This window comes from Otolemur garnettii, unplaced genomic scaffold, assembly GCF_000181295.1.
Source record: "Otolemur garnettii isolate 467f Iridium unplaced genomic scaffold, OtoGar3 scaffold00109, whole genome shotgun sequence".
NCBI classification, from domain to species: domain Eukaryota; kingdom Metazoa; phylum Chordata; class Mammalia; order Primates; family Galagidae; genus Otolemur; species Otolemur garnettii.
This window is the reverse complement of record NW_003852504.1, coordinates 1111673-1130348: the sequence shown is the minus strand read 5'-3', so window position 1 is coordinate 1130348 and position 18676 is coordinate 1111673.

Genomic DNA, 18676 nt, shown 5'->3' with positions numbered 1-18676 from the left:
ATGACCTGGCAATTATGAATTGGGCTGCAATAAACATTCTGATACAAATATCTTTGTTGTAATGCGATTTTTGGTCATCTGGGAATATACCTGCTGTCTCTTTTAATATTTTCCATGCTAGCTGGTATCCTCTTTGTCATACCAGTGATTCATTTACGTAACTTGACCAAGTGTTGACCTGTCTAGCTGTATTGTGGCATATAACCTTTATAGCAGCCTGGTGTTACCGAGTTTTCTCGTGTATTTGCCTAGTGACTTGATCATTTGTCTCTGTTATGATACATTGCTTTCCTGCTGGGAAACTTTCATCTAGCCACGGTCGTCAGATTCAACTTAAATTTTTACATTGACATTTCATCCTTTCCTTCTGTGTTGCCAAGACACAATTGGTTGATTTCTGATCTTCCTGTCATACAGATGTTAGTAATTATCAATATGTTGGATTACCAAATCATCTGGGTTGTTTTTAAGAGTCTCCATATATGTGGGGGAAGTTGATAGCATTATTCATGCCCACCTGACTACCTCTGATCATAAGTATAGTTTTAAATTATCTTATCTCCTTCAGTGGCGGAGACCAAAGCCTATTTGTCATATCCACGACAGAAAAGATTTTCACATTAGGTCCCACCTTTGCTAGAATATTTGGTATATGACCATCATCATTTCAGATTGGTACCTTATTCAGCCCTCTTCTAAAAACAACTGTAATTCTCCACATGCTATTTGTTTTTGTACTGGCCATTTAGACTGAGCATTGCTGAAACATAATAATTTATCCCTTTTCTTCTAATATGGCCATGGTATTTTGTCTATTGTTTCCCAATGTATGTTAGCTATATTGTTTACCGTTGGGTAGGTGGCCTCTCTTGCCTTCATGAGGAGTGATTGCAATTATTTCCTAGGTATAGGTGTATTTTAGTGAGTATATCCCTTTCTCTTTTCATATATGTCTATCTTATTTTCTAAGATCTCAAGGTTTCTTCTTTTTCTAATTCTTTCCTAGTTTGCCTCCCACCACCTATGAAGCAAAAACTTACCTCCTGGACAAGAGTTTTTGGTTTATTAAAAAGATCCTATAATCACTACCTGATGATCTTAAGTATTTCCAGGCCAATTCTCAGTGCCAAGGCATTCTAGGTACAGCCATTATTTAATGCCTTTTTGCCTTTGGGCTTGTTGTTAACATTCATTAAATTTTACTCTTTACCTCACTCCAAGGTTTTATTAGCAAACTCTACTTCTGTGGCACACTATTGTGCTGGGAGAGGATCTTAGGTGTGCCACGAAAATTTTTAAAGGTCATTAATTAAATTGTTTTTGAAAGAAGTTCAAAGCACAGTAAGTATATTCTTTCTTTTACTCTTTTTTGATCAATATAATTTAAGTGTGCTGTAGAAGTTTATTGTTTCAAGTGTGCTGTGAGATTGAAAAAAAAAAGGTTGGAAAACACTGCTCTAAGGTCTCTGAAATCCACAATGATAATTAGATGCTTGGCCAATGTTTATGGAGGATTACTGATGAGGAAAGCAATTACAAGGAGCATGTTGTCTCCTGATTAGGCCTTGCACATCACTAAGAGCTGTTTTTTATTACTCTGTTTTCTCTCCAAATAGTCATAGATTAGGGTTTATATATTGTTCAAATCAGAGCCAATGTGAAAACATATGGTGGGGAAGGGACTCAAAACCCCAGAATTTTATCTCTCCATCATCCTTTATCTCTGGATCCAGGTTAAAACAAGATTCAGAGAAACAGAATCTGGGCCTGCCATCTAGTTGGCTGAATGAATATTTGGATCTAAGGAGCCAACAGGCCAAAAATATCACACACATGGGAGATTATATACTGAGTTTACATTAGCAACATTTCACATTTGAGGCCGGAACTTTAATCTCTTGTGGGACTTTACTCCCCAAATGTTGGTTCCTGGAGAGTATAGCTGCTCTGTCTTCTGAGATCACATTGGTGTTAGGGATGGAAGTGAGATCCAGGTACCATTAAGGGATGAATTATGGTGGTAATTGGCCAGGGGACTCAGAAATATTTAACTTCTGCCTTGGTCCTACCGCCCTTGTTTCTTCTACAAAGGATACATTTGCCTAAAGAGTGGCAAAGGAAGCAACTGAGGCATTGGCCCTTAACCTCAGTTTAGTACTCTACTAATCTGGGGTTGCCCACAAGGAGGCTTAGCGTAGAGACAGTGTGGAACTCAAAACAGAAACAGGATGAGTAATTTAGTATTTCCTGTAATCCAGAATCACATCTTAGAATTTTCCATTACAATGAGTAAAAAAGTAACAACAGCTACCAGCTCCAGAGGGAATGATTCCACAAAGAGGCTTTCTACCCTTGTGGGCTTGTTTACATTCTCCAGGGTCCACTCACAACAAATTATGATTCAACCATACCCAGGAATCTTACCCATTAATTCAGCACTCCTCAATTACTTGGGTAGGAGGCTGGGGAGTGGAGCTGAGAGAAGCTTTGAGCCCTTTTCCTTGCAAGTCAGTATGTATACTGCTTTAACTGTGCAGATGCCCAGCTTCTGTAAGGTCAGCTCCTACAGCCTGTGGTTGATTACATGATATGTGGCTACAGCATTGACTAACACAAAAGGTATCAAAAGAGGTACCATTATAAAATGAAAACTTGGCTCGGCGCCTATGGCTCAACCGGCTAAGGCGCCAGCCACGTACACTTAAGGTGGCGGGTTCGAATCCAGCCCGGACCCACCAAACAACAATGACAGCTGCAACCAAAAAATAGCCGGGCGTTGTGGCGGGCGCCTGTGGTCCCAGCTACTTGGGAGGCTGAGGCAGGAGACTCGCTTGAGCCCAGGAGTTGGAGGTTGCTGTGAGCTGTAATGCCATGGCACTCTACCCAGGGGGATAGCTTGAGGCTCTGTCTCAAAAAAAAAAAAAATGAAAACTTGATAACCGCTTGTGAGAATTATATCACCTATGCTATTTCTTGTTATCTACCATATTTTGTGATTATTGTTGAGACTGTTCATCAGGGAACTTGAGTCCTTGAGACCACGGTTTATAATACTGTAATATCACAATATTTTGAGTCTTCTGGGAAATGGCAACTGCTGGAGGTTATGATATTGGGACAAAAAAGATACTTTTACATCCTATTATAAATGCACAACTGCTGAAATTTGAATATAGATGGACTATGGTATTTTTTAAGATTTGCTTTAATTCTGTATGTTCTAAAAAAAAGCAATGTAAATTATATGGAGATAATTTGCATGCCATATTTTTCCTCATGTGGAGACCTTCTACAATGTGAGGTAGGTGGCAAGCTGCCCTTCCTAAGTCTCATGAAACTGGAATTAGTAATTACATCTCTCAGGATGTAGGGATTTGGAGTTACGATTCTAAAGCAAAAAATTCACAGTTGTTTTCAGAATTATCTGTTTCAGGCTTTGAAGACAACTATGCCTAGTTTGGCTTCATTTTAGTTAGGCTCTGTACCAGTTAGCTTTTGCTGCATAAGCAACCACCCTAAAACTTAAAACAGCCATTTATGTAAATCACAATTCTGTGGGTTGGCAGTTTGGGTTGGATTCAGCATCTTACAGGCTTAGCTGCTTTCTAGGAGTCAACTCTCTACACGTTCAAGGAAATCCTGTAAGTTGAAATAGGGACATTACACAAAACTCCTAGTAAAGTTGAATTATTATAGCCAGAATGGTCCATGCTCTGAGGGGTGGAAAGAGCATAATGCAGAATAAAGATAGCCTTGGGGCTAAAATGACAGGGCCAAAAATAGACTGTGATACCAAAATGTTCTGTGTTTTCTGAGAATACTCTGAGGTCCAATGTATTTACTGAGATCCAGAGAAGGTCCTCATTCTGTCACTGGGCTGTTGGCTTCAGAACAGGCTTTCATGTTGCTTTTGCTGCCATTAAAGTCGACAAGGTCTGTCATCCCTTGATTGCCACTGTTATTGTGGCTGGTGCTAGACTATGCATTGTCACCTGCTATGACTGAATTGATGTGCCTTGGGCAACACACCCCCATCTTATCTCACTGGCACCTAAGTGAGATTCCCCACTCAGGCCACTATGGAGGAAAAGTGCTTCACCAATAACTGGTCTGAAATTCAAATACTTGAGCCCTTTAGACATGTTAACTAACTTTTGCTCAGGACACCAGAAGAGCTGAGTTGCTGGGTTTGTCATCTCACAGATCCAGACCTTCTGTTCCTTTTTGACTACATTGCTAGGGGTAAGGGCTGGCCTACTGGTGCCATCTGTGATTTGATCTCAGAAGCTTTTGTTGTTCTTTTTGCCATTGGACCTTGGCTAAAGTCACCTCTGTCCATCTTGACAAAAGTCATTAACTTTATGGATTCATTTAAAATGTACTTATGTGTTTATTTATTCATTTGTGTATTCATTCATTTGTTCATTTGTTCATTTGTTTATCATTTTTAATTGAACTCTAGGTTAAACCCTAGAGTGGAGGGATTGTGGCTATGACCACTTCTCTGACAGAATATTCTTCAAGCTTTGAATCCATAGGGAGAAGTCTTTCTCTGTCTCTGTCTCTGGTTCTGTCATTGTCTTTGCCCCTCTCACTGTTTCTGTGTCTCTGTCTCTTTGTTACTTTCCCTCACTTGCGTTTACACTGAAAGTAAATTAAATAGCCCTCTTCTCAGGCAGTCTAGTAACTCATTTTGACTATCTAAATAAGAAAAGGTTGGTATTGTGAGGTCATCAGCCAGCAGGAATCCAGGAAGTTATGCTTTCCATCTCTCTCCAGGGCTACATGATGTCTTTTTTTTTTTTTTAGAAACAGAGCCTCACCTTGTTGCCCTTGGTAGAGTGCCGTGGTGTCACAGTTCACAGCAACCTCCAGCTCCTGGGCTCAGGCAATTCTCCTGCCCCAGCCTCCCGAGTAACTGGGACCACAGATGCCCGCTACAATGCCTAGCTATTTTTTGTTGCAGTTTGGCTGTGGCCGGGTTCGAACCCGCCACCCTTGGCACATGGGGCTGTTGCCCCACTTACTGAGCCACAGGTGCTGCCCGCTACATGATGTCTTAATGTATCTGTCACTATCATTCTCTTTTAGCATCTCTTCTTTTCTCTATATGTGTCCATAGCCTTAATAGATGGCCTACCGATTTTATTTCTTAGAACCCCATGTTGTTCAGTACATTCTGATTTTATTGTTATTTTGCCTTGCCATGATCTTTCATAGAGCCTGCTCTTTCTTCCTCAGGGCATTTTTTGTAAACTTTATTTCTCATTTCTAACCACTGTAGTCTTCATGTTTTGACTGGAGAATAATATGTGTATAGATAATCTTCTACATTAGGGCACATTATAGGCATGTGCCTTAAATGACTTGGCTATACCTGAATCAGGAGTTGGCTAGAAGGTGAGGTCATGTGAGGTTAAACATGGCAGCAAGTGCATCAGAGGTTTCAGGCAGGCAGTGGACTAACAGGCAGTAATTGATTCTCCCCGTAGTCTATTTGTTGCTCATTAGTACATTAAACTTTCTCCTACATATAATACTAAAGATGTCTCTGCCTAAAATCATCTACCTGGGACACCTCAACTACAAACATGTTCTTCCCCCACTTCCAGAAGAAAGACAACCCAGTTTCATCCAGGAGTGATGTGAAAGGATTAAATTAAAAGCTTCCTGTCAGTCTGTCTATAATCTTTGTGGGGGCATCTTCAAAATCTTCAGTTCCTGGGGATGCTTATAGTTGTTGGTTCAGAGTATATATTGCATCCTGCAGCTGCTTGAGGATGGTGGATTATATCCTGGAATCAATAACCAAAACTGTATTGCACGGGAGCTTGTCCATCAGCAAATCTGACCAACTGGAGGATCTGCCTCTGGGAGGATTACCACTGAGCTGCTCTAAGGGCGGCAGCAGTCTACTTCCACTTAATGCTGGTACCATGGGCAAAGTCACCTTGAGGGATTGCTTCTTAAACTTGGGCTTTGATCAGAATCCCTTGGAAGTTTTACGTATTAAAACCCAGACTACGGAGCTCCACCTCTAGAGTTTCTGATTCAGTAGGAATTTGAATTTCTACTAAGTTTCCAGGTAATGTTAATGCTCCTGGTGGGTCAGGAGTCACACATTGTAAACTGCTATTCTAGGGGGCCAGCTTGAATTAGGTCTTTGGGGGGTTGAGCATAAGTGGGGTTTCATTGTTGTAGTACTGTATGATAGTTTCAGTCCAGGGGAATTCATTTCTCTAGGACATCTGTCAGTTGTGTTCCTTGGAACCTCTTGCTTGTAAACTAAAAACAGAAGTTTCCCTGTTTTCTGCTTCTCTGGCACCTGGATTGCCATTCTTCCTCATGTGCTGATTGTGATGTCCATACTTACTTCGTGGATTAACTACTGCCACTTGTGTCCAACCCTAGTTCCTCCCATCCTCTGTATATTTAATGATGCTTTTATCACCACTTCCATTCTCATTTCCTGTCAGGAAAGGGCTAACACCACTTGCATCAATCTTTTCATGTTTCCTAACTTAAAATTCCCAAGACCAGGAATCTGATTGGCTGACCAGTTTATCTTTTTGGCCTAGCCACGTCAAGGGTTGCTGGATGGCATATAAATTCCTAACCCTTGGGTTGTGAGTCTATTCTGGTTCATTTCGGCTGTGGCTAGTGAATAATGCTATATAATATGGCTGCCTGGATAGTAGGGGCTCAGAGTAGAGTAGTTGAACAAAGTGCCTGACAAGCACTGGTAGACATTTTGAGTTCACTGTATGGACTGGCAGGGTTGATTTTCAGGTGATACTTACCATGTTGGTTATTTGTAATTATACTGTTAATATTTAATATAATATTATAATAAAATATACATTAAAATATACTACTGGTAATTTAATAACTAGATGAACTTGCTAGTAAAATACTGAATACCTCTTAGTGATGGGTAAATCACTGAGCCCTTGGAATGCCTCCCTCACTCCAGCTGACCTGATCCTTTCCTGGGACCTCTAACACCTTCTTACTACTCAGCAACTAAAGGGTTATGTTATGGCATAGAAGAGGATTCCAGGCTGATTCTCCAGGGTTAGGGTTGCCTTCCATTTTGATCACCTATGTCTGTGCTGTTCTGGTTGTTAAATATTTTTAATAACATCCTGTGACTTGGATAGAAAGAAGATCCAAACTTACATTACAAAAAAAGGTATATTTATTTTCTTTGTGTACTAGCATCAATGTAGTTGTAAATAACGTATTTCATAGTTTGGTTGATTTGTTCTAAAGCAATTTCGAGATGTCTTGGTATAGATTTTACATTTAAAAATATTCACAATGTATTTCTGTAAAAAAAAGAAGAAATTGTGTCTTTTAAAATGCATCTTTTTATGTGATACTCTTCCTTGAGTTCACTATATTCTTTCCAGGAAAACAAATTTTGGTCACAAATCAGAATGATTAGATTGCCTATAGGTTAGTACAATGTTCCAGAAAAACTGACCGAAGGAAAAAAATTGCTCTTTCTTTTGGAAAGAGAACTAATTTCATAGAAGAGACTAATTTATTAGAATCTTGTACATTGTTGTAATGGAAAACGACTTCAAAGCAACAGAACATTATTGAATGATTTCATTCCTCGTAGGGATGTGGCATTCCATGTAGTGTCTGGCTATGGTGATATGCAATGGCTGATCAAAGTATTCAGTAAATAGCAGGGTCCCAAAATGAATATATATTTATAAGACATATGACATTTCCAATAGGAAAGTGTGTAAGGTGCGTGGAATTGCGCTGAACTTTCATAAAACAAAATTACATTGGATATATTCATTAGCAGTTGAGGTGTATTTGTGAAAGAAACTGCATTATGTAGTTAAAATGTAAAGAATATGGACTTTAGAAAACGCAAAGGGAGTCAGGAACATTATTCAAGAATTGTCTCTTGTTAACCCCTTCATAAAAGTGTATTGTTCTGATTTATTAACATAACGAAGCTTGACTGTAAAGCAACATCACTACTTGTGTATGAATTAGGGAGTAAGGGTCATAACTTTAGAATTATAAATTATGATTATTCCTCTTTGGGGAGGTGAAGGAGTCCAGTGAATAGACGTTGCACAAGATGTCAGGAAACTTAGAACAAGTTCCCACACTCTTCTAGACTTTAGAGATGAGGTAGTGGTACCATGGTATGGGGGAAAGGACACAGATGTTGGGAATCAGACTCATCTGGAGACTAGTACTAGATTTATTACTTAACTAGCTCTGAAAGCTTGACATATCATCTAACTTTTCAAAGCATTTATTTGCCCATCTGTAACATGGGGATGACACACTCTGGGCTGACATTCAGTTGATACTTACCAGCATGGGTGGAACAGTTGTTTAGAGCCAAGCTCTGGTCTTACTGGGCCAGTGCCCACTCTGATTGGTGGGTGCTCATGTTATATTGGTTGTTAAATATTTTGACTATTGCTCCTAAGAAGAATTAATGTGTAGGGTTATTGGAAGCATAAAATGAGGCAATATACTTTTTTTTCAGTATAACAAAGAGAAATTTTATTTAAGGATAAAGGGAAAGCTTAGAGCACTTACAAAGATAGTTGAAAGTGAGTACCTCTTGTGAAAGAGAAGAGGCATTACAGATGCTACTCACTAGATATTTCTTTCTTTTTTTTCCTGTTTGACTTTAAAAAGTTTTTCAGGCTTGGCACCCACAGCACAGTAGTTATGGTGCCAGCCACATACACCGAGGGTGACGAGATCGAATGTGGCCCGGGCCAGCTAAACAACAATGACAGCTATCACAAAAAATAGCCAGGCATTGTGGTGGGTGCCTGTAGTCCCAGCTACTTGGGAGGCTGAGACAAGAGAATTGGTTCAGCCCAAGAGTTTGAGATTGCTGTGAGCTGTGATGTCACAGCACTCTACTGAGGGCAACATAGTGAGACTGTCTCAAAAAAAAAATAAAGTTTTTCAGCATAAGGAGAGAGAAAAGTTGCTGACACTTGTCTTCACTATAGTGTTGATTGAGGAAACTGTTTATATCTTATTCAGTATCCATTAAATAGACATTAAGTTCCTACTCTGTGTTAGGCAATGAGGGATGCTGGGGGTGAACAATGCACGGTCACTACCCTTGATGAGTTCACAGTTTAGGAGGAGCAGTGGATTCTATCAACATGATCCTATAGGGTACCTTTCTACAAATTCAGTAAAGAGTTTGCTTGGAGGTACAGCGGGTTTGACAGCTAAGCTCAGGTTGGATTTCACCTCCCACTTGCTTTACCATCTGTTGGCTCTTTTGTAGTGTGCAACCTGGACAATTACACGTGGCAGCCATTAAATATGAAATTTTGGATTTTGAATCAAGGGTTTAGTTTATTATATCTTAAGCAGAAAGGAGTACAATTAATCAAAGTATGCACCTAAACTTTAGATACAATTTTGCCATCTTTGCTTGTTTATGTTAACAACAAAGAAGCCTGGATAGCAAGTGGCCATGAAGTCATGAAAACCATTTTCCACAGCTTGTAGAGAGTAGAATATTTTCTTTCTTGCAAGAAGTGGTCCAAAGCCTGGAAGAAGTAGTAGTAAGTTGGTGCAAGGTCTGGTGAATATGGTAGATGACATAGAGTTTCCAGGTCCAGCTTCTATAGTTTGAGTTGCATTCTTTGTGTGACATGCAATCGATATCTTGTCTTGGAAGAGGATTAACCTGTCTCTATTGACCAATCTCAGCTGCTTAATCACAAGCATCCTCAACATTTTGGGTTGCAGTAGACATCCCTGTAATGGATTGACCAGGTTTCATGAAACTGTAATGGGAAATACCAATGCTGGACCACCAAACAGACACCATTAGGTTTTTTTGATGAATATTTGGTATTGGACTATGTTTTGGCATTTCATCTTTATGCTATCATTGTGCTGAATGCTTGCTCTTGTCAAAAAGAATCCATTTTTCATCACACATAACAATGAGGTATGGAAATAGTTTGCCTTTAGGTCATGAAAGTAAAGAAAGGCAAGTTTTAAGACAATTTCTTTTCTGGTGCTCTTTTAATTCATGTGAAACCATCTATTCAGCTTCTTTGCCTTGCCAATTTGTTTCAAATGGTCCAATATTGTTGGAATAGTAATGTCAAACCTTGTTGCTAATTTGTGTGTAGGTTGAGATGGATTCACTTCCACTACAGCTTTTAGCTGATCATTATCCACCCTGGTCTCAGTTTGCCCATGTGGCTCATTTTGAAGATTAAAATCACCAGAATAGAACTTCTCAAACCATTGATGTACTGTGTGTTCATTAGCTACATCCTTCTCAAACACTATGTTGATAGTCCAAGCTTTCTGTGCTGCATTTGTTCCACAACAGAACTTGTATTTGAAAATAACAAGAATTTTTTACTTTCTAAGGTTTCACAAAAGTTGCACAAAAAATTTTTGAAAGATAATCACAAAGAAGACAAATAACTTCTCTGCAAGATTTCATAACAGAGAGAATTCATGAGTTGATAGCTCTAATGGAAGATGCTGTATTTGCCTCCTTTAACCCATGTTTCAACCGGTTTAGTTTTTAAAGGCTTCATTAAGGGTTGACATGTACCATTATGTAGAGCAATTTTAATCAGCTAAGGCTTATTCATGAACATTTCCCAGACTTCCATGAAGCTGGTGAGGTTCAAGGAAATTGTTATAGCAGTTGTGATAAATAAAAGCATTTCCCCTCCCTCTCTTCTCCAAAAAGAAAGGCAATCATAAGCCAAAACATGCATTTGAAAGAATGAGGATGTACCTTCCCAATAAAAATAAAAAAAGACGTGTCAAAGTGAAATCTCAGAGATATCAACTGTCAAACTTAGTACTTAAAGAAATAAGACAGTTCATACTTAATAACCTAACAGAGGTATAAACCAAGTGCTATAGGCCTGTAGTAATAGGAGTTTTGCAAGACAAGTGGCATTTGGCTAAATATAGATGAAGGAGAGGCCTTAGTGTCTCTGCAAAGACATAGAGGTATGAAAAAGCTCGGGGATAAGGAGGTCATGGATACTCCTACCAGATAATATATTTGGACTCCTTGTTTTGATAAAAGGGAAGACAATGTAAGTTTTATGTACAGTCTCTTTAAGTAGACAGTTTGAATATTAAATCTATTTTATGTGTAGTTTAATTTTTTTTCACTTTTAGACTAGATAAAGGCTTCTTGTTTTTAAATTAAATTTTAACTTGTGTTTAAAAAACTGGTTTTGGTTGATGAGAACACACTGTCCCCTAATGTTAATTATTTGAAGTCCTCTAGTGCATTTTCAATAGGCCTTGAGCCTAGACAAAGATCAGTGATCAAAGGAGGCTAGATGACTCAGTGAGATACTATTTTTTAAAAAAAGAATGTAGAGCCTTTTATAACTGCATTAGAGATCTGTGTTTGCTTCATAGAATATGAAATCATAAAGTTTTAATGTTTGGAGCTCTTTGGAGACCTTTATCTCTAATCTTCTCATTTCAAAAATGACTTTATTATTTTTCTAAAGTATGGTGCATGCTCATTACAAAAAATTCTAGCAATTTAAAGTAAAAAGTTGAGAGCTAAAACTAATCCAAATCTCACCACTGTGATACAGCTGCCATTAACATGAGGTTAATAGAATTCTAGTATCTCATTGTTTGCATAGATGAATAGAACCAATTTTTGATAAAACTTGGACCATATTATACATATTTTTAATTAAAATTATTCAATGTACTTTTACTAGAATTTACCATAAAAAGTGAAAAAGGAGGTAAAACAGAAGGAATTATTTATTCCTTACAAGGAATATCGGTTTCTAACAGATCCCTCTAAGGTTGAAGAAAACATTTAAAAAATCAAGAATTTGGTGTTATTATGTTTCTTGCCTTCTTTTTTTCAATTTTAAATAATATTAACTCCATACTATGAAAGATGAGGAAATTGCACATACTATTCACTCTCCCTTCCAGTTTTTATTTATACAAAAATATATCACATAAGTTAAGGTGAGTATCATTTACTTTTTTCTAGGAATCAGTTAGAAATTGTGTTTGACTGCCAGTCAATGGAGAGCTGACTATAAAGACTTAAACATAAGATTTAGTCTCTCACTTAAAGGAAGACCGGAGGTATGAGTAAGTCATGGTGAGGGTTTCATAAACTCAATAGGGATCCAGCTTCCTCTTGCTTCCTGATTTGCCATGTTCACTGTGTGATTTTCATTTTGAAAGTCATAAAGTGGCTGCTGGAGTTTTGCTCATCATGTCTGCCATCTAGGCAAGAAATAGAAAGAAGATGGAAAATCTGGTCAAAAAGACTTCTAGTAGCCTGAACTGTCATTGGTATTTTATCAGCTTTCTTTCCATCTGCACAGGAGACTGAGGCATAGTTTTTCCAATGAGCACATTGCCTAAGGTGGGTAGCTTCTGTGACCTCAAATTCCATAGCTGCTTGGTTTTAGTTTTATATTTACATGAATTTAATACCTGGAACCCTAGTCTATTTTACCAAAGAATATCCATTTTAGACAATTTTTATTTTGCTTATCTCTCACCTGGATATGTTTCATCTATAAAGCAGATCTTTCCAAAGGGCTTCATGAGTACCTAAGTTATTGTTTGCTTGGTTGCTATCCTAATTCCCAGGCATTGTTCTGCCTTTATCACCTCCTTAGGTTGTTTCAGTTTTTTAAGGATAGTGTGAAATCTTTTAATTCCTATTGTATTCTATGGATACCTACCCCTAGAGCCCTCCATCCCCTTGCTTCAACCTGGCTGGTTGTTCTCCAGTCCTAATGGACATCTTAGCAGTTTTCTTCACCACAATCCTTGGGTGTGGCCACTGGTTCTTGGATCTCAATGTCTTCTTTTTTCGTTTACTACTTTTTCTTGCTGGAATAGATCCTCAAGTAAGTTCCCAAGAAAGAATGTGTGAGTGATAAACTTTCTGAGTTTTAAGTGTCTGCAAATGTTTTGATTCAGTTTTCAGATTTGATTGATAAGTTTATAGGTATGAAATTATCATTTGAAAGTACTTTTACTTCGGAACTTGAAGACATGGCTCAATTGTCTTCTAGTGTCCAATGTTGCTAATGAGAAATATGCCAGTCTGATTCTTGTAGAGAACCATGTTTTTTTCCTTTTGTAAGATTTTGGTATCTTTATTTTTGGTGTTCTGGAATTCACAGTGATGTGGCATATTGTTGAGTATTTTTGATTCCTTGTACTTGGCATTTGAGGAGGCCCCTTTGATATAGAAATTCTATTCTTCATGAAGTTCTGTAATTTTTTCTTGTGTTATCTGTTCTGATAATTTCCCCCCTCTGATTTCTGTATTCTCTTTTCCAAAACTGATTTTAATCAGATTTGGAATTTTTGGATTAATCTTTTATGACCCTTATCTTTTTCCCCCACCCCGTATGTCTGTTACCTTTTGCTTAGATTTCCCATTTCTTTATCTCTTCATTATGTTTTATGGGAATTTATTTTCCAACTTTGTGCTCAACCTTTTTACTAAATTTTATTTTGGAAATTACATTTTGAATTTATACAAGTTCACTCTTGTTCACTGAGTAGTCCTTTATCATAGCATTTTTTCCATGTTTTAGGGATATGATACCTCAAATATCTCTGAGGATGTCTTAAAATTGTTTTGTTTTTATTGATGTTTAAGTTCTCTTTATTCCAGGAACTATTGCTGTTTCCTTTAGGGCCATTTTCTGTTTATTATTCCTCTCTTCCATTGCAAAATTTCTTCAAATGCTTGATGATCTCTGGATGTCTTCAGATATAAGAAGAATGCAATAAGATATAAAGAACTGTTTTGTTGCTATGAGCTATGACACTACAGCACTGTAGCCTCGGGCAATATAGTGAGACTCTGTCTCAAAAAAGAAAACAGAAAAAGAAACAAAAGAACTTCTCAAGACCTCTGTGCTTGGGTATAGCTTGTCAACTTGGATGTTTCACTTTAAAATGATGTAGTAGAGAGCCTCCAACAATCAGAAGGAAGAGGTTTTTGTTCTAGAAGTGTTTAATTTCTCCAGGGAAGAAGACTCCTTCTCTTTCCTGGGATAGAAGTCTGGTGACTATATTTCTGTGCATGGGGAATTGGAGGTTGGGGAGAGTCAGGTTTTCCATATATAGACTTTGAATATCTGTGTTGTCATTTCCACACCTCATCCCTACTTTTTTCCTTTCTTTCTTTTTCGTTTTCTTGTCTTTTCTTTTTCTTTTTTTTTTTTTAGATAGAGTCTCACTATGTCACCCTTGGTAGAGTGCTGTGGTGTCACAGCAATTGTCTTGCCTCGACCTCCCGAGTAGCTGGGACTATAGGTGCCTGCCACAATGCCCTGCTATTTTTTTTTTTTGTTATAGTTGTCATTGTTGTTTGCCATTTTTTTGTTGTAGTTGTCATTGTTGTTTGGCAGTCTCAGGCTGGTTCAAACCTGCCAGCCCCAGGGTATGTGGCCCTAGCCATTGACCTATATGTGCCAAGCCTCATCCCTATGTTTTGCTGACCCTGGTTCTTCTCAGCCTTGAACTTTTCTGGGATCCTAGAGAGATCCTTTCTTACCTATATTCCTGTATAGTATATGTTCTCTAGGTTATTGCTATGTCTGCTCCACCTTGTCAGTTACTTCATCTATATCTGCTTACTATCTACTTTATTTACTATTGTCTTCATTTTGGCCATTTTGGAATATATACCATATTTTAAAAATCCATTGTTGCCAGATCATCAGTCACTTATTACCAGCTACCTGATCATTGTGTCAGCTGACAGTCCTAGGTCCTCTGTGGAATGGAAAAACCAGGGTGATTATTCATAATTTAATTAATTTGGAATCTTGCTAAAAAGATAATCAGGAGAGGAGCTTCAAGATAGATGCCCAGAGGGATCTGGTACTCACCTCCTCCCCAAAGAAGAACCAAAATAGCAAGTAGATAATCAGACTTCAAATAGATTACCTAAGAGAGAATGCTGGAAACCAAAAGAGAGATGATAGGAAACATCTAAGGCAAGGAAGGAGAGGGCAGAAGGCAGCTGGGATCATCTGGGATCCTAGCGAGGTTCCCATATGTAAGGAAAAGGCAAGTGAGTGACTCCCAGTGGTTCACCTTCCCACCACAGACTCCTGCAATCCTAGCCATGGGAGAGCCATTTGACCTATATGGGCTCTGAGGTTAACACAGGGAGCTGCTTAGAGACTATGGAATAGCATTACTCTAGAGAGAGAACTAACTAATGCTGGGTCTAACATCCTCCCAGAGTCCTAAGCAGCTACAGTAAGGCACTATTTGGAGAACCCAGCTCTTATCAGATTGCATTCTGTGCTGGAGCCCAATTGCTCCTGCATCTCAACACTTCTGGCTATTGCTACCAGGGCCAAAGTGTGAGCCATTGGCAGCAACCCTGCTGCCCCCAGTAGAGGGCTGATCTATATTTACCAACACCCTCAGGACAGATTGCTCCATCTGCAGCCACCACCTGGGGATGAAATGCCTACTCCATAGCAATTTGTTTATGGCTTCCATTGAAAGCATCCCCACCTTCCACAGCATCAGGTCTATAGCATAGCAGCTGCCACCTTCAACAACACATTCCACAGTGGGATCACCCCACTCTTGCCTACTACGGTCAGAGCCCATAAGCATCTCCAGGGCCTAACGTTGGGCCTGTTGTACTTGCCACTATCACTATAGCAGGCACCCACATGCTCATGCTACCTGCAGGCTTGGGTACTGGCCCACTTAGTTATATTATCTGCTGCCAATATCAGTGTGGACTTCATGGGAACTAGAGGATTGTCCCACCACTACTACTGCCATCGCTTATGCCATTTCTGCTGCCCAGGGACCTGAGAACCCATCAATTTACCTAGCCCACTTTTACCACTTCCAAGACCCAAGAAAGCTGCAGAGAGGTCCAAGTCTTATACATGGAAGTAAAAGAATTATACCTACCATCATGCAAACACAGAAAAGCATAAAACCCACTGATATAGCAAATACATAAAGAAGGAAGAGAAAGAACTCAGATACTACCACTACAGAACACCCCTACCAAACCACAATGATAAACAATAAGAAAGAAAAAAACTGTATATAAATATGCAAAACCAGATATCAGTTAATAGAATGACAGGACTAAGCCCTCACATATCAATAATAACATTGAATGTAAACAGATTCAACTTTTCTCAAAAAAGATAGAGACTGAATGGATAGAAACAAAATGACCCAACTATATCTGCCTATAAGAAACTCATCTCATCCATGAAGACACATAAAGACTGAAAATAAAGGGATAGAAAAAGGTATTCCATGGAAATAGAAATAAAAAGTTAGCAAAAGTAGCTATACTTAGGTAAAAAAGACTTTAAATGAAAAACAACAAAAAGAGACTGATAATGTCATTATATAATGATACAGGGAACAATTCAGGAAGAGGATAACAACAATTCGAAATATAAAGCACCCAACACCAGAACACTTGAATGTATAAATATTATTAGATCTAAAGGGGAAAACATAGAATCAAATACAATAAACGTCTGGGAATTCAACACTTCATTCTCAGTATTTGACAGATAATCTAAATAGAAAATTAACAAAACAACTTTGGATTAAAACTGCACTTCATAACAAATGGAGCTAACAGACATTTACAGAACATTTCACACAACAACCGCGGAATATATGTTTTTCTCATTAGCACCTGGGACAGTCTCTAGGATAGAGTTAGGTAGGGAGAAAGGCAACCAGTTGACAAGGCATTGTAGAAAAAATGACTAAGAGTGGAGAGTGTGAACCAATCAGAATGCATAAAAGAAACCACAATATTAGATATTTGTGCCAAGAGACTTTCTCCTGGTCAGAACATGTGCAGTAAGGAGCTCCTAGTGACTTTAACTGACCTGGGGCTCCTTACCATCTAATTAGCATTATGGTTTTGATCTTCAATCTTCAATGGGCTTTTCTTTTGTGAAGGATTCTGGGAAGATGCATGTGTAGAAAGGAAACTGTTATATAATCCCAGCCTGTTATGTAACCTGTTATATAACTTGTTATATAACCCAAACTGTCAATCACCCAAAGGCAGGAAATGGCAACCAATTCCAACAAGGAGAAAGGTGGGACTAACTAGTGATCATATAAAAGACTATGTGTACTAAGACTTCGGGGTCTTCTCCATTTGAGGAGAATGACCCATCTCTGTCTCTGAGATGTATTTTCACTTTGTAATAAATGCCATGTGTGTGAGATTGCTTTGTATTTGGGATCACTCCATCATCAGCTTGACTCAGTGCCAGTACTCATTCTTGACACTGGAAACCAAGGACCAGAGAACATTGAGACAGACCTAATAAAACCATATGTTAAGACACAAAAAAATCTTGACAAATTAAAAAAAAAATTGAGGGAGGTGGAATAAGATGGTGGACTAGTGACATCTCCTTTGCAACCACTCATGGTGAGATCTGGGAGAAGGGCATCCATCCAACTCTGGGTTGGGGGCCCTGCTCAGAAACATCACTTCAGCAGCACAAGGAGGCAGTGGGAGACTCCAGGAGCCAATGAGGCCGTCAGGATCAGTGAAGAACTGGCACAGAAGGTGAGTGCTTCTGTGCCAGCAGAGGTTGGCTGTTTCAATAATGGTTTTCAGACAGAGAAAGCTTGCCCTGCAGGTTTGTTTTTTTGGAACTGGGCACATTTGCTGGAGTTACCTTGGGAGAGCTTGGGGGAGTAAGTGATCTTGAACAGCACCAAGGGGTCAGGATTGAGCCACTGGGTGGAGCAGAGCTCTCATTGTTTGTTTGCTGGCTGAGTGCAGCCATTGTAAGAGTTCTGGAAGGAACATCCCTCAAGGTCTTAATGCTAGGCCAGTTCTGGTGCATCTGCTGAGCTGGGCAACCACCCATGGGGAGACTTGAGTGAAACATGCTTTCCTGGGAAAACCTCTGCATGGTCAAGAGACAATGTTTGGAAAGGTTGAGGTGTGTCTATTAAGTAGGCTGATGAGAGCTTCAGGCACCCAACCCTGTGGGCATTGAGGGCAAAGAAATCAGGAAGACAGGACCATGACTCCTCAGCAAGACTGTGGCTTCTAGTCCCCAACTTATACAGCCATATCAGTATTGTGATTAGCATCTCATTCCCCAGAATGTCACCTGTTGTCCAGGCAATATATGGCTATACACACACACACACACACACACACACACACAATATGTATATATATATATGTATATATATATTTCCTTTTTTTCTCCCTTTCCCCCATATTTTTCATTTTTTTTTGGATTTACAATTTTTCATTGTTTTTTCTTCAATAGTAAGGGCTCTATTTTTGATGCAGGATTTTTCTTTTTTTTTGCTCTGATTTTTTTCCTAATCTTTTCCCTTAAGGTTATTTGTTTATTTGTTTGCTTTTTTCTTTGTATTTTTAGTTTTCCATTTTTAGACTAACCAAGAAAAGGAGAGACAGGAGAGACAAGACCCAAATAAATAAAATCAGAAATGAAGGGTTGATGTGGTGGCTCATGCCTGTGATCTCAGCACTCTAGGAGGTCAAAGTAGGTGCATAATTTGAGTTTAGGAGTTCAAGACCAGCCTGAACAAGAGTGAGATCCCATCTCTGGTAAAAATAGAAACATTGGCCAAGTGTGGTGGC